The 24,179-nt window shown below is 36.5% G+C and overlaps 1 long non-coding RNA gene across 1 annotated transcript; it reads right to left on the bottom strand.

Moving 5' to 3' along the window:
• Positions 1-2,529: 2,529 nt before the first annotated feature.
• Positions 2,530-23,943, bottom strand: LOC121493570. The gene is made up of 3 exons (XR_005988508.1): positions 23,873-23,943; positions 9,371-9,454; positions 2,530-4,087 (listed from the first exon to the last, which is right to left on the bottom strand). It is a non-coding gene; the product is annotated as an uncharacterized LOC121493570 (long non-coding RNA).
• Between the last annotated feature and the right edge of the window lie 236 nt (positions 23,944-24,179).

The following is a 24,179-nucleotide window of genomic DNA, read 5'->3' as shown; positions in this document are numbered from 1 at the left end:
TCTAAAAATCTGAAACACTACTTAAAATATATTATAGATTCAAAAAAGAAATGCTATAAGTACCACAAGTACATATGGGAGAATATTTTTACATCTTGGGCTGGTGAATGCCTTTGTGAACATAATCCAAATTTAGAAGCAACAAAAGAAAAGATCTACATTAATATACTTTTAAATAGAGCTTCTATGTGGAAAAACATATAAAAGTCAAGAACAAACAACAAAATGGTGAATTCTTTTTATAATCCACATAAGTATCAAAATGTTAAATCTCTTTATTATCTAAAGAGTTCTTATTAATCAATAAGAAAAAAACCTGACAACTCAGTATAACAATGGGCAAACTACGTAAGAAGACAACTCACAAAAGAATAAATAGATGACCAATAAGCAATTGGAAAGATGCTCCAGATTGGTAAATATCAAGGAATAAAACCAAGAGGAATCAATATTTTACCTAACAAGTTGAGAAAGATTTAAAATATTAATAAGACCCAATATTGGGAAAGATATGAGAAAAGAAGTGCTCATATCCAGTACACGAATGTAAGTTGGCTTTGGGCAATTTTGTGATGATTCAAATATTTAAATATGCACACTCTTTGACATAATTCAAATTACTAGAATGTTTTATAAAGAAATAATCAAAAAATTAAAAGATGTATAGCCAAGGATACTCATTGTAGCAGTTTATATGAGTAAAAATTAGAAACAACATAATTATCACTCCACAGGATTTTGTTATATGTACACATATAATTTATAAAATATGAATTTGAATTATATATACAGAAAAGGACAAAGGGCTAACTCTGGCCCACTGATTATTTTTGTAAATAAAGTTTAATAGGTCAAAGCCACACTTACTCATTTATTCATTGGCTATGGCTGCTTTTGAGCACAATGGTAGAACTGAGTAGCTGTGACAGAGACAGTATGGTCACAAACCCTAAAGTAAATGTTTGTCTTGCCCTTTACAGAAAGTTTGCCAATCCCTGTTCCACTGATAAAGAATAACATGAAAAGAAAGGGAAAAGAAAAGAAAGCTATCCATTCAAATATATATGTGAATAAATAGGTAGGTATAGAAATAGATACATATTCTAGAATTCTTTGGTAAGAACAGCAAAGGTGAGTCTACTTGACTCTGTCACAAGATTAAGATACCATTGGATAACCAATCTGAACATAAATTTTCTACATACAGATCACCATAAAGACGCCATAATGAACTCAAGTGCAGAGATGTAAATGATATAGATGATACAGCTGAGTCTAAACTCAGTTATTAAGTGAGCAACATTCTATTTTATTGAATATTGCAAATGCATTTTACTGCATTTCCTCTATAGATAGGTTTTATTGTGGTTTGCTTCTTTCTCTTAGCAATTGAAGAAAACAAAAAATTTTTGGATTATTATATTAAGAACATACAATGGATTATCTAATCTGAAAGTGGACATATTCTTCTGGTTAATTTTCTTTTTTTTTTTTTTACTTTTATTTATTTATGATAGTCATCACAGAGAGAGAGAGGCAGAGACATAGGCAGAGGGAGAAGCAGGCTCCATGCACCTGGAGCCTGATGTGGGATTCGATCCCGGGTCTCCAGGATCGCGCGCTGGGCCAAAGGCAGGCGCTAAACAGCTGTGCCACCCAGGGATCCCTCTGGTTAATTTTCTATTTAAGTTGTCCTATTAAAGTGATTATTCTTTTTATAATATAGTAAAACCTTGAAGTGTAATTCATAGAAATGTAGATGTGACTTAATTATCACCTAATTGAATGCAATAACTTTGATTAGCACTGATATAATTGGGAGGTAGTGCAATTTATTATAATGTATTTTGTTATAATCTTTTATTTGTTATAATCTTTTCCATTATAGGCAAATCTTTTCCATTTTTTTTTTTTTTAAAGGCCTCTAAAAACACATTTATTGTCTTATTAGGGACTAAATGAAGAGACAAGTTCCCAGGCTGATCCTTCAGCTTTCCTAAGGCCATATGGTCCTAAGGCCTCATGGTTCAAAAGTAGCATGTATCCAGGGTGGAGTAGGGGAGGACAGCATCATTCTGGAGGTCTCCACCACCACAGATCTCCATCTCTGGGGGGTGTGTCCAGAGCTGGACGGATGTGGCTAAGAGCCAGCCATGGCAGGTAGCTGTCCAATGTTCTGTAGTACCCTGTTCTCTGGAGGCTGTCTGACTCCTTTTGGCTCGTGGATGATGGCTCCTATGCAGACAGGTCTAAGTCTGGCTCCAAAGTGTTCTGGGCTCCAGATGAGTGGCTGTGTTGAGGGCAGGTGTGGTTCAGTAGCCCACACAGACTAGAAAGTAGTTCCCAGGTTTTTTTTTGTTTTTTTTTGTTTTTTTTTTTTTTCCAGTGGAAAATTTTTATTTCATAGTTTACAAATTTAAGTCATTTAACACGGGTACAACAGAAACGTGTGAACGTGAACCCTACACCACCCCCAAAAAGCATATGAAAACACACAAGAAAAAAAAAAAAAAAACACACAAGGATAGGGAAATTCAAAACTAAGTTGCCTAAACGTACAATTTTCAAACTAAGCCTATCATTAAGGTCCGCGGCTTCAGTAGGAAAGCATGGTCCGTGAGTAGTGATCATGCAAGTCCACCTGGAGGGCACTCTGATCCCTGTTCAGCTTCAGCGCCTCGGAAAGGAGGCTGCGCAGCCGCTCGACACTATCAACCAAGCGGTTCACCTTTGGAAAAGTAATGAGTCTTTCCAGGGGCACGTAGAATTTCTTTCCCACACAGTAAGGCTTGGGGGAGCTCTCAATTTGGGCCCTTTGAGCGTCGGTGACGATTAATCCGTACCGTGGGACGCAACTATCTTCTGGCACCAATCTACCGTCCACCTTTTTCCATAATCTTTTCCATTATAGGCAAAACAGTTTTGGAGAGGTTGAGCCCAGGAATGGCGAAAAATAATGCAACTTTGTATTGAAATAATTAAAGAGCACTTTATTTACTCACATAAAATCCTTTCATGTATGTTTCTCTACATCCAGTTTTCAGAAGGAAATATTTGACATTTCTCTCTACAAAGCTTCTTTCCCAGTGTGCTATTACTAATGTCAACAAAAACAGCAGGAGATCCTCCGAAGATTTGGAAAAAAACAGTTGAACAGGCACAAATGACCCCTGTTTGCTTAGAGTAAAACAAAGTGTTTACCTTCATTTTCAACCATTTCAGAAAATTTCCAGGAAGAAAATTATGCTTTAAATCAGTATTTCTCAAATTCTGTCCCTTAGAACACTAGAATTCTGTGATAGTGTATCAACAGCTGTTCAAAATTTTGTTTCCTAAAGATATGTTTTTTTAACTATTTTTTAAAGATTTATTTATTATAATGAGAGAGAGAACATGGAAGGAGGGACAGAGGAAGGGAATCTTCAAGCCGACTTCTGGCTAAACATGGAGCTCTATTGGAGGCTTGATCTCTCTACCCAAAGGATCATGACCTGAGCCCAAACCAAGAGTCAGGTGCAACTGGCTGAGCCACCAACCCACCCCTTTAACTATTTTTAAATTGATAATTAAAAACAAGCATATATTTACGAATTCTGTATCAAATTCTGATGTCCTGTAGATTATCAAATCCATTTACTTGGGCTCCTCTCTCATTTTTGTGCTGACTTTAAAATAATCCTCCCCCCAACTCTGCTTATATTTAAGTATTGAAAATGTGTCATTAGTTGGAAAAATCGTAGTTATGTGCTGCTTTATTTTCTATTCAGATTGCTAGGCACTGATTCCTATAGAATTTGCAGGTAAATACAGACAGGTCACACAGACATTATGCATGCCAGCTAGTTTTCTGTGTGATCTCTTCCATTACAAAAACAAAACAAAACAACAACAACAACAACAATATCAAAAACCTTTCCCCTGCATTCTTTTGGGCATCACCTTCCATTGTTGACTCTTAGGTGTCATTGAAGCAGCAACTGAAAGCTGTTCTGTTGTCTTCAGTTCTTCATAGAGCTTTATAGGTCTGCATTGGAGCTCTGGGACCACTCTATCTCTCCAGGTCACTCAAGGTGCTTTGGTCAGGGCTCTGAAAGGCACAGGTGTATCAATTCACCACATGCTCTTGTCACAGATCAATGGTCGGTGAAGGAATAATAAGCAAATTAATAACAGTTAATATCATAATATAGCTTGGTGTTAGTTGTGAATTCTGAGTTTCTGGTCATAGATGTCTATTTAGAACAAGGAATGTCAATAGTTATTTTTAATAAGTTTTAATAATTTAAAGTTGAATAAAAAATTTATTCCACACTGGTTTCAAGTTTCTGGATTAGCTGAATTAAAAAGCAAACTGAGAAGAGAAGGTAAGCTGCTAAAAATTATTACCATTTGCAAATACTTATTTGGATAAAATGAAACTTCCTCAATATTGCTCAATCTTGTTAAAATCCCTCTTAGTCTATTTTCCTCCTCCTGACTCCTTTGACACCTTTCCCTATGCCTATTTTTTGAATTCCAAATATACTTTCACTATGATGAAAGGGATGTGGCTTTTGGCATGACCGCGTCTCCCCATAACCTCACTACTTGGCCTTGAGATTCTCAGCTATTTATCCGTTCACGCAAGTCTGCTCACTGGCAAATCAAGATGGTTGAGAGGATTAAATGATAAATAGCCTCACACAATAAATGCTAGCTCCCTTTTTCTCTCATTATATTCATGCTATTTTCAATACTTTTGGCATGCTTTTTTTTCTGCTCTATTAAACTGTAAGCTCGACGACAAAGAATATTCAATTGTGTACCACCTCTGAAATAGTAGGCCTATGATGTTCTTTGTTGAAACAAAAGAGATAATAAATTGATTACTCTTATCGAGGTTAATGTGATAGTTTGATAGATTTCTTGCAAAAATATATTCTATATTGTACTTTTCTTCCTAAGAACTGAAAATAAAACAATTAGGATTTGTCAAACTTCAAAACACATATGGGTAAAGGTGATAAATAATAATGGCCCATAACTCTTGAGGAAAAATATTCAATTTCTAAATATAAGTAATTCTCATTTCATAGGAAATAAATATATAAGATTTTTTCCTTAAAATTATACAACAAAGCAATGAAGGATTAAGGGAAAACTGGAACAAAACCACACTTCTTTGAGAAACAGTATTATTTCCTTAACAGCTTTTTGTCACAAATTAAAACAAAAACAGTACTTTCTTATTATCTAGAACTAAACAATCATTGAAGATTTGGACTAGAGGCATAGCATGATCTAGCAAGGATTCCTGATGTATTGGAGCTGATATGTGAATAAAAAAAGATAAGTATACTTAGTGTCTAATATTTCTTTGCACATTGTAATATTTTGTCCTAATATTTCAAATTTAAAATGTTTAAAGAAGTCAAAGAATACAACAAAAAAGTAGCAGTTCTGGACAGATACTTCAAATACATATACTATTTAATTGTCTTTAAAAGTGAGGATGGAGGAAATAAATTATTTAAAAACCTACAGGTTATTTCAAACTCAAGTTAGCCATAAACCCAGATCATACATATAAAATACCTAGTTTCTTAACCAACCAAAGTTAAGTTTGAAAAGGCTTTATGCTGGGGGTGCCTGGGCAGCTCAGTTGGTTAAGTGTCTGCCTTTGGCTCAGGTCTTTGATACCAGATCTTGGGATGGAGCTGCTTTAGGCTCCCTGCTCCATGGAGAGTCTGTTTCCTCCCTCTCCCTCTGCCCCTCCTCCACCCCACTCATTTTCCTCTCTCTCAAATAAATAAATAAAAACCTTTAAAAGAAAGAAGGAAGGAAAGAAAGAAAGAAGAAAGAAAGAAAGAAAGAAAGAAAGAAAGAAAGAAAGAAAGAAAGAAAGAGGAAGAGGCACTATGCCAGACAGACATTGCCCTACTATGGGCCACAGTGATCCTTATGCTTATGAGAAATGTAAATTGTAATTAAAATCAAACTCTGGATTGATACAAGTGTCTTCTAGGAAATACAGGTATGTTTACGAAGTCTGCAATGAATGGCATTTTAAAAATATAAATAAATGGCATTTAAAACATCCCCCTGTCCTCCAAAAGTTAATATGCTAAGAAATAACTGCATAAGAAGCTTCCCATTAGGGGTGCCTGGGTGGCTCAGGGGTTGAGCATTAGGCTTTGGCTTAGGTCGTGATGCCAGGGTCCTGGGATCAAGTCCCACATCGGGCTCCTCACAGGGAGCCTGTTTCTCCCTCTATGTCTCTGCCTCTCTCTGTGTCTCTCATGAATAAATAAATAAATTTTTTTTAAAAAGAAGCTTTCCATTAGACTATTTTATCAATAATCCTTCCATTCTCTTTTAATTAAACTGTATAATCATAATCATTTAGCATGCAAGGGCAATAACACTAAAAATGAAAAAAAATAACACTGATACATGAGTTTCTTTTGTACTCAATAGATGAGCAGGGTGGGTTTGAAGCAACTGAAAATAGGACAAAAAGGTGTTAAGTTCTTGATGTTGCTAGTAATTCATGTGAATCAACTCTAAAGAGACAGGTGGAGCCCAACTTCAAGTATTCTTCGCATCCTCCTCATTTTTATCTTAAGTGTCAAGTCCCAAACTGCTTAGTTCATATATGAAGTGTGGTTAGTTTTGAGCAATGTAAGGTCTTTGTGGCTGTGTCCACAATGCACTGAAGTTCAGAAAGAAACAAAGGGATGGTTGGTCATGGAAGAATATGGGTAAAATAGTGAGTGAAATTTGTTTGTTTTTTTTTTACAACTTATATCATGGCCACAATATCACTATTCCACATTTACAGTTCTGAGTGCAAAAGATCAGCCCAACAAAGCAGAATATACACATATAAATACATATCAATGTGTTTGCATATGTCTTCAAAACATTCCCATCACGTGCATACACACACACATACACACACACAAACACCTACCTACATACTGGAATCTTTCACCCTTTTGGTTCTACTGGCCAGGATGGATATAGATGGAGGAGTGAGAGAGACAGGAAAGAAAGAATTGAAACATACTGTAAATAAATGGAGTCTTGTTTACAGCAATTCCTTAACATTTGTTTTACAACAGTTGTTTCCATGTTCAGCCCACACCAGCTGTTCCCCAAACATAGAGTTTTAAAAACTAATATGCTTTGCACCAACACAATTCTCCATAAAATGTTTAATGCATTGTAATCTTTGTCTTATTACTGCTCTTGTTCTAACTACATCCAGCCCATCCTAAATTTCAATAGAATTTTTGGGAAGTAACCATTTGTAGAATGGAAAAAATGGCTTATATATTTCAAAACTATAAGGTGGCTGATGAACAAGATTTGCTTAAAAATGTTTCCTGCACCAGGACTGTGTTTAGCCTTTAAATACCACTGTGAATGTTGAGCCAGATGCATTATTAATAAATGTCATCTTTTCAAGTGAGTTCAGTATTAATATTGATACAAACTTTCTTCCTGCTCTTAATTTTGCATCTCAATAAAGATATGAATGTTGGCAAGCACTGCTATTGACAATTGATAAAATTATGCAAACACAATGTTTTTGCAGCTTTTGAGTAAATACTGCATGCTAATGAATTCCAAAGTGTTTCTGTGTTCCTGTAGGAGCGGAATTTGTGTAGGCGGACTGTGCCGTAGATGTGCTTTTCTAAGCCTGTTACACTTATCTCAGCAGAGCTGTTGTTTGCCTCCTAATAAGCAATTTGGTAGATTTATCATGAGCTCTGAGGCCCTCCAAAGATCATTTATATAATGACATCTTGTGGAAGCAAACCTCTCTAGAACTTTTTGACGGTAATAATTATTTTGTATATTTGTTTTGTGGCTGCGGTGGTGTTTTCAAAAAGCTTCCTACTAATTTTCAGTCTAAGTTTGATGCCACAGGTTTGTTCTACAGTTTTAACAAAAACGTCTAAGGCCATAAAGGGACATACATTTTGAAGATTTTAAAATACTCAACTTTAAAAGGAAAACATTCACCTAGCTAATGATTCTTTTATACTCCTGTCCTTAGATTTTCAGGAGATAATTTGGGGAATTAATATATCAATGCACAAAAGAAAATCTAAATACAGAGGAGACAGAAAGGAGTTAAGAGTGGTTTACAAACACCCAAATGAGGTCTTCCTAAATCTATACTTGATACTCAAAATTGTTCCTTGTCTCCAAGAAATGCACCAAAATAAATTATTTGAATGTTCATTAAAATTAAAGAACTCTGCCCTAGTAGAAGACATTCTGAGGAAATGATTTAAAAGAAGAAAAAGAAAGAAAATAATAAAAAAATAAAAGAAGAAAAAGGAAGCTTTGAGTGAATTTGGTGGTATTAATTAGTCTTAAAAGCAGCATATTCCTATTCTAATAGGTTTGACCATAACCTTAAAACAAAGGATAAGGATTCTTCCTAAAGAGAACTAAAATTAAATTTCTTTAAAAAGATTTTATTTATTTATTTAAGAGAGAGAGAGAGTACAATCAGGGGAAGGAGCAAAGGAAGAAGGACAAACAGACTCTAATGCTGAGCGTGGAGCCTGACACAGGGCTCAATCCCATGACCCTGAGATCATGACCTGAGCTGAAATCAAGAAGAGTCAGGTGCTTAACTGACTGAGCCACCCAGGCACCCCTATAATTGGATTTTAAAACAAAAGTAAGAGACTACCATATCAGTGGTCTCCAAATCTTTGTGACTGTAACAAAAAGTTTATATATCTCCAATACATGGTATATGTAGTATCTATGAAATACATATATGTATGTGTATATTCATAAATATTATGTATGCTAAAAATATACACAAAGTAGGAAACTTAGTAGGCTAAAATAAAAAATAAGCATAAATAGGTGTTTAGATTGTTGGTCTCTGAGGAGTACACTCTACTTTGGAGAACACTGCCCTATAATAATAGCAAACATTTGCTGTACCAAATCTCATTCCAAGAGCTTTAGATACATTAACTTACTTGATCCTCCTAACAACTCTCCCAAGGGGGTGCAGTTATTATCTCTATTTGCAGATGAGGGATCTGGAGTTTGGAAGAGTTTAGTAATTTGCTTATGCTTACACAACTAGGAAGTGATACAGCTGGGATTCAAACCCAGAAAATATGGCACAGAGTATGGACACGTAACATCCATTATGCACAAAGAAAGGCAATTTATTGTTCACGCTTCATATTTTACATGTAACTTGGTCCCATCTCACCTCACTGCCTCCCTTAACTGTTACCTTATATTAAATTACACCATTTTTAAGACCCAGAAGATTTCTCTTTAAAATCAAAAACAAGTTACGAATAGAGAGGATGGTAAAGATGTTTTCTGTAACAGAAGAGTCTACCTTGCATTTCTTCAACTGCTCCCCAACTGCCCGATCCAGGAATATCTTCCAGAGCAAGCATCAGTCAGGCTACCAGAGGATCTCCTGATGCAAAAAAGAGAAATATTTGGTCCAGACAACCTTTTCTCCCTCTCATTAATTAATTAAGGCATCTCCATTATACTATTTTCCTTGAATTGTATTTTGGGTTGTAGTAAAAATCCCTAGTTTCATTACCTGAAATAAAGGAAAAAAGAGGTCATATTTTCCAAGAGAAAAGTGAAAATCTGTTGAATATGGAATCTCATGCAATCGGACCTGGGTATATAGAATATTCATTTTTTTTTAGTAATTGTTATTTCAGAAAGAGAGAAATATCACTAATTGGTCACACTCATTTACAGTAAGGGTACAAATGGGACTACTTAGAGGAATCTTAGTGGAGAATATATAAAACAGGCCATAGCACATTTTAACAGATAATCATAAGCCACAATTACAGGACTTAAAATATAGTTAGGGAAGGCCCACTGTTGATCCAGAATTGTAACTGGCACCTGGTAGGTGCTCAATAAATTATTAGACCTGACACTGAGGATACATGAGGAGTTAAACGATCCTTTCTACTTCATCCTAGTATGTAACTCATATCATTATGTAACTCATTGTACCATTAAAAACATTGTTTTTGGAGAGAAAATGGATTCCCAAATTCTACTTTGGTATTCCAAACACAGGTTAACACAGGGGTTCCATAATACTGCTGAAGAAAGTAATGACCGCTCAGGGAGAAGGGATCCATCTCCAATCATGATTTTCCAAGTTGTCATCCTCTAAATCAGAGCACCCGAAGAGACAAAAACTCTCCACAACCCAACAGCCACAGGTTGGAGGGAAGGCAATTTGGAAATAATTTTCCTGGCTTACAGGGTGAACCTCTGCTCCTGGCATAGCCTGGCCTTGCTGTTCCTAGGCAATGTTTCAGGATTTGCTTGTAATGACTATTTGCTATTTTCTATATTATGGATTTAAAATAACATTTCCTTAGCAGGAAAGGTGTGTTTTTAAAGGACAAACTACAGTAAAAGAGAGTTAGTGGGTTTACCTGGAAGTTTGACAGGTAATGTATTCATTTCAGGTAGGGCATTTTCAAAGGGAAATACTTGTAGTTATTTATTAAGAACAGCCATTCTATCAATGCTTTTCCCTTCTCTTCTTTAATCAGTGCACTTCATTATTACTTTGGCCATGATAAAAAAATAGAAGAAAAGTAATAAACGTCCACAAATTTAAATTAATTAAATGGCTCGAAAGTTATCCTCAACCTCTTCTTTTTCCATCTCCTTCCCTATGCAGGTTCTACTTTCCTCTGATATATTTACCAGTTGATTTCTTCATTGAATAATTACATTTCTATGGCTGAGACTTCCTCCAGACTATACCCATGTACCTGAAAATGTACTTGGCTCTCACCTCTGGTATCTTAGTTTTAAAAATACTCCTGCAATTTCTCCTTTTCCTAGAATCCTTTCTAGCTTTAGGACAGGAAGCAAAGATCTACTGGTTCTACATAACAAAAAATTAATTGTTCCTAAATACCAGTCCTTGGACCACTGCTATTACAGAGTTTGTACCATCTGTAGAAAGTGAGAAACATAAGGTGTATACACACACACACACACACACACACACACACACACACACACATACCATACACCCCTACTGGTAGAAAGGTGTCAAACTACCTTTTCTTGGGAAGGCTTATTCTTCATTCTGAAATTATGTTCTTAAGCTTTTTAAATATTAAAACATCCTTTTTCTTACATAATAATAGCAATGGTAGTTAAAGTTTCTTTAAGCATTTTTTCATTATCTGTCAAAATAAAACTTGGCTATCAAAATTCGTTTACAAGCAGGGCTTTATCATATTTGATTTTCAACATTTTGGAGAGAAATTTCCCTGGTCTTTGAAATTAAAAAATCTGGGAATCACTGATCTAAACAATTGACTTGACCCATCTTTGCTAACCTCTTTGCAATGCAACCCTTTAGATATATGTATCTTAACATGTTATTTATTTAAGTAAATTTACTGGGTACCATTCCATTAATGCCATTCCCTTTAACAATCATACCACAGAGATAGAAAAATCAGAATATATCTGTTTGTCTTAGTCTGTACAATGCCTAAACTATACCGGGTATAAATAAGTGCCTAATAAATATTGTCCAATGCTAATATTAGAAGATCTTATTTCAAATATACCTTAGGAAAATCATTTGGTTTGATAGAATCATCTCTTTTAATCAATGTATTTCTAAAATGTGATAAAGAAACATATGGGCAACACTGTGTGCTAAAGTCAAAATGAAGTTGCTAGCCAGTTAGCAATAATTCAGAGGGTGATATGTAGAGAGGTAGATGTTATCTTCAGTAACAAACAGTAATGTATTCTCAAGGATTATGGTTAAGCTACTTCATCGCTTTTATTGAACACCTAAGCAAGGCACCTCTGAAGAGGTAAGCACTTGCTAAGTTAATTTAACATTAATATGGATTAGGTGCCAAGAGTCCTAAATTTCATTTCTATTTTCATCACTAAGCAATTTTGTGACAGTGGATGAATTAGCTCAACCCCCCTGAATCTTAATTTTCTTGTTCCTAAAAGACAAGGCATGAATAAGATGATCTCTAAAATCTCTGCAACTCCAGCATTATATGAGTTTGAGATTCTGCTCTCACTGATCCCAAAAGATAACAAACATTGTTCTCCTGCTTTTGTACCTAGAAATAACCTCTTCAAAGGAAATCCTCCCATTTGCAATAACATGACCCTGGAGTTATGTGAATAAGCCAGACACAGAAAGAAAAATACCGCATAATCTCACCTATATTTGGATCTAAAAATGTCAAACTCATAAAATCAGAGAGTAGAATGGTAGTTGCCAGAGGCTGGGGGCAATGGGAGCAATGGGAAGATGTTCATCAAAGGTACAAAGGTTCAGTTATGTGGGATGAATAAATTCTAGACATCTAAAGTACAACATGGTAATGATAATTAACAATAATGTATTGTATACTTTTATTTTTCTAAGAAGATAGATCTTAAGGCAGACCTCCTCAATATACACACACATAATAGTAATTACGTAGAGGTGATGGATAAGTTATTCAGCTTGATTGTGGTGATTGTTTCAATATTATATATATATATTTCCCTATATCAAGTAGTATACCTTAAATATATATTATTTCTATATGTTAAAAATATCTCAAAAAGTTTAATTTTTAATTATTTTTTTAGAAAGAGAGCATGAATGGGGTGAGGGGCAGGGAGAGAATCTTAAGCAGACTCCATGCTCAGTGCAGAGCCTGATGCAGGGCTCTATCTCACAACCCTGAGATCATGACCTGAGCTGAAATTGAGTCGGATGCTTAACCAACTTAGCCACCCAGGCCTCCCTCAATAAAGTTTTAAAAGAGTCTCTTCCAAAAAAGGAGAAGAAGAGGAGGAGGAAAAGAAGGAAGAAGAGGAGGAAGGGTAGGAAGAGAAGAAAGAAGTTTGGATTCTCCAAGTTTATCTGAATAAACAGAGCTGAAATTTGGAGTCAGGGAATCAACAATTCCAAATTCTGGCATTGCAGCCTCCAGCCTCCTGGAATGGCCCAATTATCCTACTGGTTTTGGCTTATTAAAATCATCAAAACAAACTCAATTTGAAATCTCTTCAAGAAAAGCATGGTATGGAATAATCTGAGAAAGACTTTTGCAAAATGAAATAAAAGATAGGGTGCTGGAACTTTTTAATGGCTTGGAATCACTGTGATTAGACAATTCCTGTAAAGCAGAACAGTAATACAGTTATGAATATAGTCCCTGGTGACTTACTGCTTGACTCATCCAAAATTGTGCCCTTCCCACTCCAGTTAAATGTTATCTCCCATCAAAATATGACATCCAAAAACAACATGCCAGTAACTCCAGCCCTTGGGGAACTGCAATGAATATCATTCAAATTAATTCTGACTGACATTTTGGTAAATCACCTCTCGAAGTCAGGAAGGGAACATTTTAAAGCACTTGAGCAGTGCCAAAACAGTAAGGAGTAAAACCACATTCATCACTCAGGAGGTGAAGTGCCAGGAGAGTCTGAAGCCAGAAAAACAGCAGCCACATCATCTCAATTGGAACATGAGTGATGGGTCTTTATCAACAAGCATGTATTGATTTAGCAACTCCCACTATACAAATGGTATACCAGGTGAGACATATACAGAAAGAGAAATATTTTTTTTTTAATTTTTTTTTTTATTTATTTATGATAGTCACAGAGAGAGAGAGAGAGAGAGAGAGGCAGAGACACAGGCGGAGGGAGAAGCAGGCTCCATGCACCGGGAGCCCGACGTGGGACTCGATCCCGGGTCTCCAGGATCGCGCCCTGAGCCAAAGGCAGGCGCCAAACCGCTGCGCCACCCAGGGATCCCCGAAAGAGAAATATTTATGCAGACTCACTTATATTTTAGAAAGGCAGCTCAATAGCTAAGAGCAAGGCTTGGAATCAGCAAAAATCTGTTCAAACATGGGCTCTGTCACTCATCAGCTTTTGGACATTAAGAAAGTTTCTTAGGAAGCCTGGTTGGCTCAGTCGGTTAAACAACTGACTCTTGATATTGGCTCAGGTCATGATCTCAGGATGGTGAAATTGAACCCCAAGCTGGGCTCCACACTCAGTAGAGAATCTGCTTGAGATTCCCTCTCTTCCTTTCCTTCTGCATCCTCCCACGTCCCCTCACCCCCCTCACCCCCACGTGTGTGCACCACAGATCAAATAAATCTGTAAAAAAGAAAAAAAATGGTGTCTGGGTGGCTCAGTTAGTTAAGCTCTGCCTTCAGCTCAGGTCATGATCCCAGGGTCCTGGGATCCAGCCCCATATTGGGCTCCCTCCTTTTCAGGGAGCCTGCTTCTCCCTCATTCTGCCTGCCACTCCTCCTGCTTGTGCGCTCTCTCTCTCTCTTTCTCTATCAAATAAATAAACAAATAAAATATTTAAAAAAGAAAATAAATTTTAAAAAAGAAATTTTCTCCAAGCCTCAGTTTTCTCAACTGTAAAATGCAGGTGATGAAACACATATTTCATATGACAGATGGCAGGACTAAATAGAATCATGCGGGGATCCCTGGGTGGCACAGCGGTTTGGTGCCTGCCTTTGGCCCAGGGCGCGATCCTGGAGACCCGGGATCGAATCCCACATCGGGCTCCTGGTGCATGGAGCCTGCTTCTCCCTCTGCCTGTGTCTCTGGCCCTCTCTCTCTCTCTGTGTGACTATCATAAATAAGAAAAGAAAAAAAAAATTTTTTTAAAAATAAATAAATAAATAAATAAATAAATAGAATCATGCATATATAGTGCTCAGCACAATGCTGGGCATAATAATTTAACAAAAACTAGCTATTGTTGCTATTATATATATATGTAATATATACAATTATAATATTATATATGTATGTATGTATATCTGTTATCTCTTTATATATATAAAACAGTTAAATCTTAGACCCTTTCAAGTGGGGCTAATTCTAAAATAATGATATAAAATTGTATTTACAGTTCTATTTGTAAATAATAATCCCTTTAGAGTTAGGAAATAGTATTTATTTTGCATTTACTGTGCTAGACACTCTGTTGAGTCTTTAATATATATTTATACACATTGGCTCATTTAATCCTTTTGCCACAAAGAAACTAAGGTTCAAAAAGTTTATAACACTTTGCTCAAGGTGATACACCTAACAGTTGTCAGGATTTGTCCCTAGGTCTGTCCTCAAAGACAGTCAACTGAAATCCCATGCCTTAATTAAAGAAAACAAACCATCACCTGAGTCTGTTCCTCTCTCAGATTCATCTACTTCCTCACTGACACTGCTCTAGTCAGATAGATCTTCATCCCTAATCACCTTAACCATTATAATAATGACCTAACTGGGCTCTCCTACAGGATTTTCTTGCACCAATCCATTTTTACCGCCAGCTGCCAGAAAGAACTTTCTGAAGTTCAGCTTCATGTTCCTCATCTTTACACTCCTGACTGAATTAAGTCCAAATACATCTGACTTTCTTTCAGTATTTTCAACAACCAAGTGTAAATGCTTTTCATCCTAATTCTCAGTTTAGTGCTGCATTTTGGATGCTCCAGTTAGCCTGGAATACCATGGTTTCCTAGATAATGCCCAGCTACCCTGGACAACCTTAACTACTTTGCATTTCTGCCTTTAGCATCTCCCTGTTCACCCCAGCCCCTAAAACTTCCCCTCCCCTGGCCCCATCAAAATCTTACTCATATTCTGGAGCTCAGAGCAAATATTGCTTCATTAACCAAAACTTTGCTGATCTTTCACCTCTTTGTGATCAAACTCTCCTCTCAATAAACACAGCTCTTTATTTTTACCTCCATTATGGTACTTTTTATTTTCTGCCATATTACTATTTTAGATTAACATTGCCTTGAAAGTAGAAACTGAGTCTTATTTATTAAGCACTCTAGTTATTTGCATATAGTAAAAGTCATAGCCAACACAGACATCACTTACTTTTTTCCAGGCATTATTCTAAGATCTACATATATTAACTCAACCCATACAACAAACCTGTTATGTAGATGTGGTAGGTAGCCTTTAAGATGGGCCTGCAATGATCCTTGTCCCCTAATGTTCACACCTGTCTATAATAAACTCTTGTTGAGTATGAGCTAGACAAAGCAACTTGTTTCTAACGAACATATATGGTGAAAGTGATGCGATGTCACTCTGAAGTTAGGTTACAAAAAAACTATGGCTTCCATTTTGTGCTCCCTCTTTGTTCATTTGCTTGAGGGAAGCCAGTTGCCACACTGGGAGCTGTGTGACAAAAAGGCTCACATGGCAGGGAAATGTGAGAAGCTGTTGGCCAACAGACAGAGTAAACCTGAGGATCTCAATCTGATAGTCCACAAAGCACTGAATCCTGCTAAGAATCATGTGAGCTTGGAAGTAGATCATCACCCAGTCAAGCCTTCAGGTGAGACCACAGCCCTTGCTGACATTCTAAATACAGCCTTAAGAGAGACCATGAGGGGCACCTGAGTGAGTGGCTCAATGGTTGAGCATCGGCCTTTGGCTAAGGTCGTGATCGCAAGATCCTGGGGTCAAGTCCCATATTAGGCTCCCCACAGGGAGCCTGCATGTTCCTCTGCCTGTGTCTCTGCCTCTTTCTCTGTATCTCTCATGAATAAATATAATCTTAAAAGAGAGAGAGAGAGAGGGAGAGGGAGACCTTGAAGCAGAGGTACCCAGCTAAGCCATACCTGGATTACTGACTCAGTTTTGTGATTGTTATATGTCAGTAGTAGATGATTAATACAGTATTATTATGGTTATGATTATGATTATTCCCACTATTCAGATGAGAATTTTGGGCTCATGTACTTAGTAAATAACAGGGGCAGGATTCAAACCAGGGCAGTATATCTCCAGAGTTCCCATTCTTAATCACAAAGCTTAGCTTGCCTCATAAATGAATGAATAAAAATTCTTCTCTTAAACTGGACCATTACTATAACACAGCAAAGTGATTAACTTAAAAAAACAAAGGTTGACTGTGAAAGAGTTTATAGTATTCTAATTCACAATTGTACCAATGGATCTCTGAGGATACCAAATAGGCTTATATTAAACATATTTATTTCAATATATATTTATGTCTTTCTATGTGAAACTTGGGTCTCCTGTAGTTTTACTGATATCTATATAAACTTACATTAGGAGCTCTGTTTGTCTCAGTTTATATTTATTTTTATTTATTTATTTTTAAAGATTTTATTTATTTATTCATGATTATTTATTCATTCATTCATTCATTCATCCATTCATTCATTCATTATGGAGGTAGGGGGCAGAGACACAGTCAGAGGGAGAAGCAGGCTCCATGCAGGGAGCCCGACGTAGGACTTGATCCCGGGCCTCCAGGATCACACCCTGGGCTGAAGGCAGTGCTAAACTGCTGAGCCATTCAGGCTGCCCTTCAGTTTATATTTAGAACTTAAAATGTAGTTGGTACTAAGTGTGATAGGGTTGAAAAAGGTTTTGAAATCTCACTAACTTGGATTTGAGGTCCACCTCTGACAATTTCTGCCACTGTGATATAGGCAACTGAAATTAGGGACACATTCCCTCTGAGCCTCTGAGCCATGGCTACCACCAATGTACAATGGAAATAGGAATATTACCCACCCTTTCAGAGATCTAGGCTGTTTCTGATGTGATTAATCACTTAAGGCAGTGCCTGGTCATTTTCCCTTTAGGGCCTTGCTCAAATTCCATGTGTTTAATAAGGTCTTCCTTGGCCACAAAAGTGAAAAACAGCTGATTCCTCTTCAGAACTCATCTAGCATTTATCTGTCCTACTCATGACACATAATGATTACGGTATTTGCTAGGAGGCAATAAAGTATCTTAGTACCTTTATGAATACAATTAAATTATTCATTCATAAAGTCTTCATTGATCACTCTATGTGAAGCCTGCATCTGTGTAATGAGGGAGTCACTAATGTGGTGTTCTGAATAAAGAAGGAGGCCAGTAAATATCTATAATAAATGAACACTCTATTATACCATTTTGCTATCACAGTAAAATAATGAACTCCCTCATGTGTTTTGAAAATAACTGTCCTGGTATGGCTGACAAAATCTTGTCAAGAAAAGAATGACTGAGCTGACTTCTTGAAACTGTATCTCAGTGTGCTGCAGGGTCCACATTGAGTGCAGCATTGATGTCACCCCTATCTGCACCACAGGAGGCAAGTCTGGAACTACATTTCCCATAAGTCCCTGACCTTCTCATGGCCCTTAGTGCCTCTGAGAAGCACTCCCACTGAAGCTCATTCCTTAGTGACAGTTGCAGGCTGGAAGTTTAGATTGGGTCAGATGTGGCCTGTCTTTGACTTCTTTAGGATTTCTACAAGAATCAGCCACTAAGGAGATACATGCAGTGCAGAATTTTAACTTAAGCTTCCCTGAAAACCCTATCATTGGATGTCTTCAAATATTTCCTAAAAAGTATTTCCTGACTTCATCTTCTCACAATTTCCAAAAATCATATAAGCCTCTGATACCGTATAGAGGAAATTCTAATTTCTAACCAAAATATCCTATTTGTTTCTGTTTTCCTGATCCAACTCAGATAAAAAAAACTAGGCTCTGATTTCATCATACTAATAGGGCCATTAATTAAACACAAAATCATTGCTCAATAGAAAATGCCTCTCAATTAGTTTTCCCTAGGAAAACTTACAGAATTGCAATAATAAAGGCTGCAAGTGCCCTTCTAGTATTAGTGAATTATGTTACTATAACTACTCCTAAAGAATTTATTATTTACAAGTTCTAATAATTCCTGGAATTCTCACTTTTGGAGGGAATAAAAGTGATGGAAGAGTTAAAAGGCATGGTGCAATAAAATGGTTCAGATTATAATAAAAACACATATCTATTCTTAATATCTTGGTCTATGGCTCAGACATCAGATCTAGATTGCCTGAGTTCAAATTCTAGCTTTAACACTTACTTTACTACTGTGCCTCAGTTTCTTCCTCTGCAACATGGGAATAAAACCTTGTAGGGTAGTTGAGAGGAATAAATGAGTCCATTTATGAAAAGTGCTTAGTGTCTGGCACTAAAATAAATGTGAATAGTGTGTCTGTATTGTCACTGTTATTATTTCTTAGTCACAACAGATGGTGACATGGCCAGAGTCCTGAATCCCCAAAACCTCACCTAACCGCCACCTGCTGCCACTAATTCATGATAATACAATCACATGACATGGGGGGAACTCCAGGCAAATGTCTACTTTATGATAGTCTCCTACCCTGGCAAACTTTACAGTACCCATCAGAGGGTTTCCATTTTTTATACTCTACCATAAGCCTAGACCAGAGCTGGAAAACCATCTCCCACTCCCTTTTCCATAGGCCCCACCCTCCATTCTCTCTATAATGACTCAGTTATAACCTTAACATATAGCTAATGCTTAAAACTAATACATGCTTAACATATATTAGCTTTGAGTTATATGCCTGATAATATCCCAAATATTCTGCATGAATCATGACACTGCCTCATGACATTCCAGAGACAGATATTTTTATTGCTATTCCCCCTCCTCCAATAAAGAAATGTATAAAACTAAGCACAGGAATGTTCACTGTCTTGCCCAAGGGCACACAGCTAGAAAATAGACAATGTTATTCACACTCAGAAAGTCAGACTCAAGAGCCTCTTCTCCTAAATAGCACACACATGCTCAGGTGGTTATATTGTCTGGTGCCCTGATTTCTACTAGGTGACAATTGGTGAGGGAAGAAGAATTTTCTAAAATCAATTAAAGTATTAAAATCCTTGTTCTTTTTGTCCATAGAAAATTGCATTTGTAGCTCAGTGTGTCTATTATGCATATTATTTTACTTAAGGGGAAGAAAAGGTTATGCATTTAAAAAAAGGTGAGGAAGCCATTGGAAGATGCCATAAATTTATTCTGTCAGGCAGGCCGCGTTGTGTGACAGTCAGAGACATGGCTTGATGCAGAGATGTGAAGTGTGACTTTTTCGACTGTCATGCTGGATGAGATGGATGGATTTTGGAACACATCCCAGGAAGCTGAGACACTCATGTGGTCAAGTGTTGGTCTCTCTGATCAAATTTGACTTGCTGTCTCTGAAGTTGTTGGATTTTGCCAGCCCTCCAGATGCTGCATTGTGTCTTAGCAAACACAGTTGGTTTGACACCATCTGCAAGACCCTGCATTGGTCCTAGCACTATGAGCCATTGTTTCCTGAGGAATTAATGGACATTCTCACATTCTACCTGTGTTAATTGAGCTATTTTCACACATGCAAATGTGTCAGTTACCCAGGGCCTAGTTCTCACATACTCTGCACTAGATATGCATATAAATGGGAGAAATCCTGAAACATGCTGCCAAAATCCAGATAGCCTACTATTCAGCAAATGAAAACAGCTACTGTTTGAAGAAATTATATTTCCAGAAATAAATGTACAGGATTCATGTTTTAAAGAGTAAACTAGTGGAGATAATCCAGGCAATCCACTTTATAAAGGATGTGATCCTAAATGAGTCACTTGGCTTAGCCATAATTTAGTTCCCCATCATGCTTAAAATTGGGACAATGACATTTTTTTTCATACTCTAGAGTTATTTCACTCCAACATCACCATAGAGCAAAATTCAAGAAAATGAGTATGAGTCTGGGCTCCCAACCAAAAATATTTAGTTAATGAATTACCCAAAGTTATTGGTTATAGGAAGATTCCACCTATTTGCTATAATAGATTCTCTCTGATCAAAGCAAATGGAAATACTAGTCGTCAAATTAACCAAAAAAGGAAGTTAATGTGGGAGATAGTTAAAAGAATATATATCCTAAGTATTTTATTTTTTTTTTTAAGATTTTATTTTTATTTATTCATGAGAGACACAAAGAGAGAGGCAGAGACAAAGGCAAAGGGAGAAGCAGGCTCCATGCAGGGAGCCCAACGTGGGACTCAATCCTGGGTCTCCAGGATCACACCCTGGGCTGAAGGTGGCGCTAAACTGCTGAGCCACCTGGCTGCCCATCTTAAGTATTTTAAATTAAACCATATAACTGTATTATTTCACCAATATTATAATGAGGAACAAAGAAATTTTCATTTCTGCATGGACCTTTTCACTGAGTGTGGGTTTGTCCGTTTATTGGCATTTCCTTTCATCTTTCTTGCATAAACCACATCCATAATGTATTTTCTAGGAGTACTGGTTGTGGTTTCTTCAACTAATAGAATTTATACAACGATCTGAGCATGGTGTCCATATCAATTTATATGTATTTCTTTGTCTCACTCAAATCTAATTCTACAACACTTCTTTAAAATAAGTTGACTTCAACATGTTTTTCCAAAGCATTCAACTTAGTTGTCACAGAAATGCAGCTTTCTATTTTGCACTCATATTTCATGGATATAAAATGCTGCTAAGATCATAACTAATTTTATGTGGTTAATATAACAAATATAAATGACATACATAGGCTTGGAAACAAAAACAACTAACTTGTGGTAAGCATGCAACTCATCTGGTAGGAGCAAAAGCATGTGGGATCCCTAGCAAGTAAGTAGCCTACAGCACTCCATGTGTCATGGTCATCTGTCAGCACGTTCTGCTGAAGGAATGGAAAGACCTGATTAATGCCTACTTAGCACTAACTTAAAGATTCGGAGACATGGCTGGAAATATACATTTTTAAGTATCATCCAAGCTATTTATATTACGTAGTAGGTGGTAGGTTTTAGTGTCTGAAGAACTACTAGCTATCTAAAATGTAGCCATCTAAAATGTCCAAGAGTATTATAATGTTCCAGAACGAAGAGGGAAAGGAATTAGAATACAACTAGAATTATGTTTCCATCATTCCTTCAGGTTTAGAGAATAAAGACCATTTTTAAATTTTTACTTGTTGTCCTAATAAGTTAAAGACCACAAATACATCGTAACTTTCAAAAGGTGTCAGATTGTGTAAGTTTTTCTTTCCATTGCAGTATCTGTGCAAGATACTCTGGATGTTTCAAGGAAACAAAAAGTTCAGCTTTCCCTATTATACCTCCTAGTAGTTTCCCTGTTCATACAAAGTCCTTAGACTTCCAGGGCATGGCTTTTTCACTAATACTTCACTCAAAAAGAGATACACCAAATGGATGAAGATGGAGAAATGAACCCATTAACAGACATTTGCTGAGGGTTTACACGTGGGAAAAATAGTATTTGGGATATGGGAGTGCTAGCTCATGTCACACATTTCCTGGAAATCCTAGAGGCAGTCACTTTAAAGAGTTGCCCATCTCATTAGTAAGCCATGACCATATTTAAAATCTTTGTTTAAAAACTGAAAATGGGCCCTTGAGATGATCATTTTGAGTATTTCTCTACAGATTACAAAAGAACTAACAATTCCACTGTCTCTAGGGATTGTGGGAATTTTTAATTTACTGGGAAAAGCATGGCTACCAAAACATTTGCTATTTCATTCTCCATGTTTTTGTGGCCAAGAAATACTTTATACAGGTGTTTTGCTTAAAGACCTAATACAGGATGAAGGTTGATAGAAAATACAACAAAAGAGGTAAGAAATTCTACTTTAACATAAAATTTCTAACATGACATGCTATTTATGTGTTTAATATTTCTTGCTGTGCACAACACAAAATCAGTTTGTCATAACCTTACAGCATTCTTTTCTGGTTCTGAAAGCTCCAGAATAAATTGCCATTCTTTGACTTTCTCAAGCATAAAAATGAAAACTGAGGGGTTTTTTTCTTGGAAAAGATGAATTACCCCAGCTTGACAGAGGGTAATTAGCATACCCAAAGCAAGTTAAGAGAATGGGTTGACAAGCACAAAGAAGCCTAAGAAAACATGGGCACATTTTGCATGTGTTTTAATACGTAAATGATTAAAAACATTACTATATATGTTAATTGCCACCAACTTCAACACAACCCTATTGGAAGACAATATTAAGTCGTGGAAAACAGTACATCTTTAATTATTTGCCTATTCTATAAACAAGTTTAATTGGAATCTAAAAACAGCAAGGGACAAAAAGCTCAGTTCATTAGGGACCAACTAACTGTAAAGGGCAGATAAAAACCTTTTGTCTTATACAGATGTACCTTCCAAGCAGCATCAGATAGCACCAGGCAGTACACTAATCAGTAATAAGAGGTGTTCTCATTATTAAGCTTATAAAGCATAAACCAGGTCACCACAAACTTTGAAGTTACTGATCATCAATTATTTCACTAATTGTTTGTTCTGTTTGCATGTCTCAGGGTAAAAGGAAAAAGTCACTGAAGTGAAAAAGAGACACCAATAATTGCTACCTCAGTGACAGTTGGTTTTTAGTATCTCATTATTTATGATTTGTTTTGTTGTGCATATGTGACTTTAAGTCTACTGTATTAATGTATACTGAAGAAGCCTAGTGTGTAACACTTGTAAAAGAATTACACAAATTAATCAGCAAACTCAGGCATAGAATCTGCCCTGCAAAGTCCTGCAAGACTGTTAATAACTCTGTGTATGTGCGCGTGTGTTCATGTGTGTGTGTGCATGTGTGTGTGTGTGTGTGTGTGTGTGTGTGTGTGTGAACTGAAGAATCCTCTCTTATGGCACATTAAATTTGTGCTGTTGGGGAAGTATCATGTTACAGCATAAAATACCAAACTTTTTCTGGTCATTGCTATTTTGTTTTCAAGAAATACATACTTTCAGACTGTCCTAGAAAGTGTATCGAACCTCCTTAAGAAACAACAACAACAGCTTTAGAATACTTATTAAGTCAAAGTTAACATGAGACAAAAAAGCTGGTATGTCATGAAATTCCAGAATAGAATTTAATTTTCTCAGTCCCACCCATGAAGACAAGAGATACCTTAGGATGGAAGCCATCACTTCTCCTTAGGCTTTGGGATGTCATCAGTTCACAAGGCAGCTATTTCTGGCTGTCTTTAAGCTGTAAAGCAATACTCCTATTTTACTCTTCCTTCTCTTCATTAGTGTTCCCTTAACAGATTAAATATTACCTGAAACTGAAGGCTACATTACTAATTATTAAACTGAAGACAGAGTAAATTCTCTAGTAAAGCATATTTTTAAATGTGTGTATAAACTGCACACAAACTTTTTATAGGTTGAGGAAACTGATGAAGTTGGAGTTTATAGTATGCCAAAGAAAATAC

The sequence above is a fragment of the Vulpes lagopus genome, chromosome 6 (genome assembly GCF_018345385.1).
Source record: "Vulpes lagopus strain Blue_001 chromosome 6, ASM1834538v1, whole genome shotgun sequence".
Taxonomy (NCBI): Eukaryota; Metazoa; Chordata; class Mammalia; order Carnivora; family Canidae; genus Vulpes; species Vulpes lagopus.
This window is presented reverse-complemented; position numbering and strand designations above follow the sequence as displayed.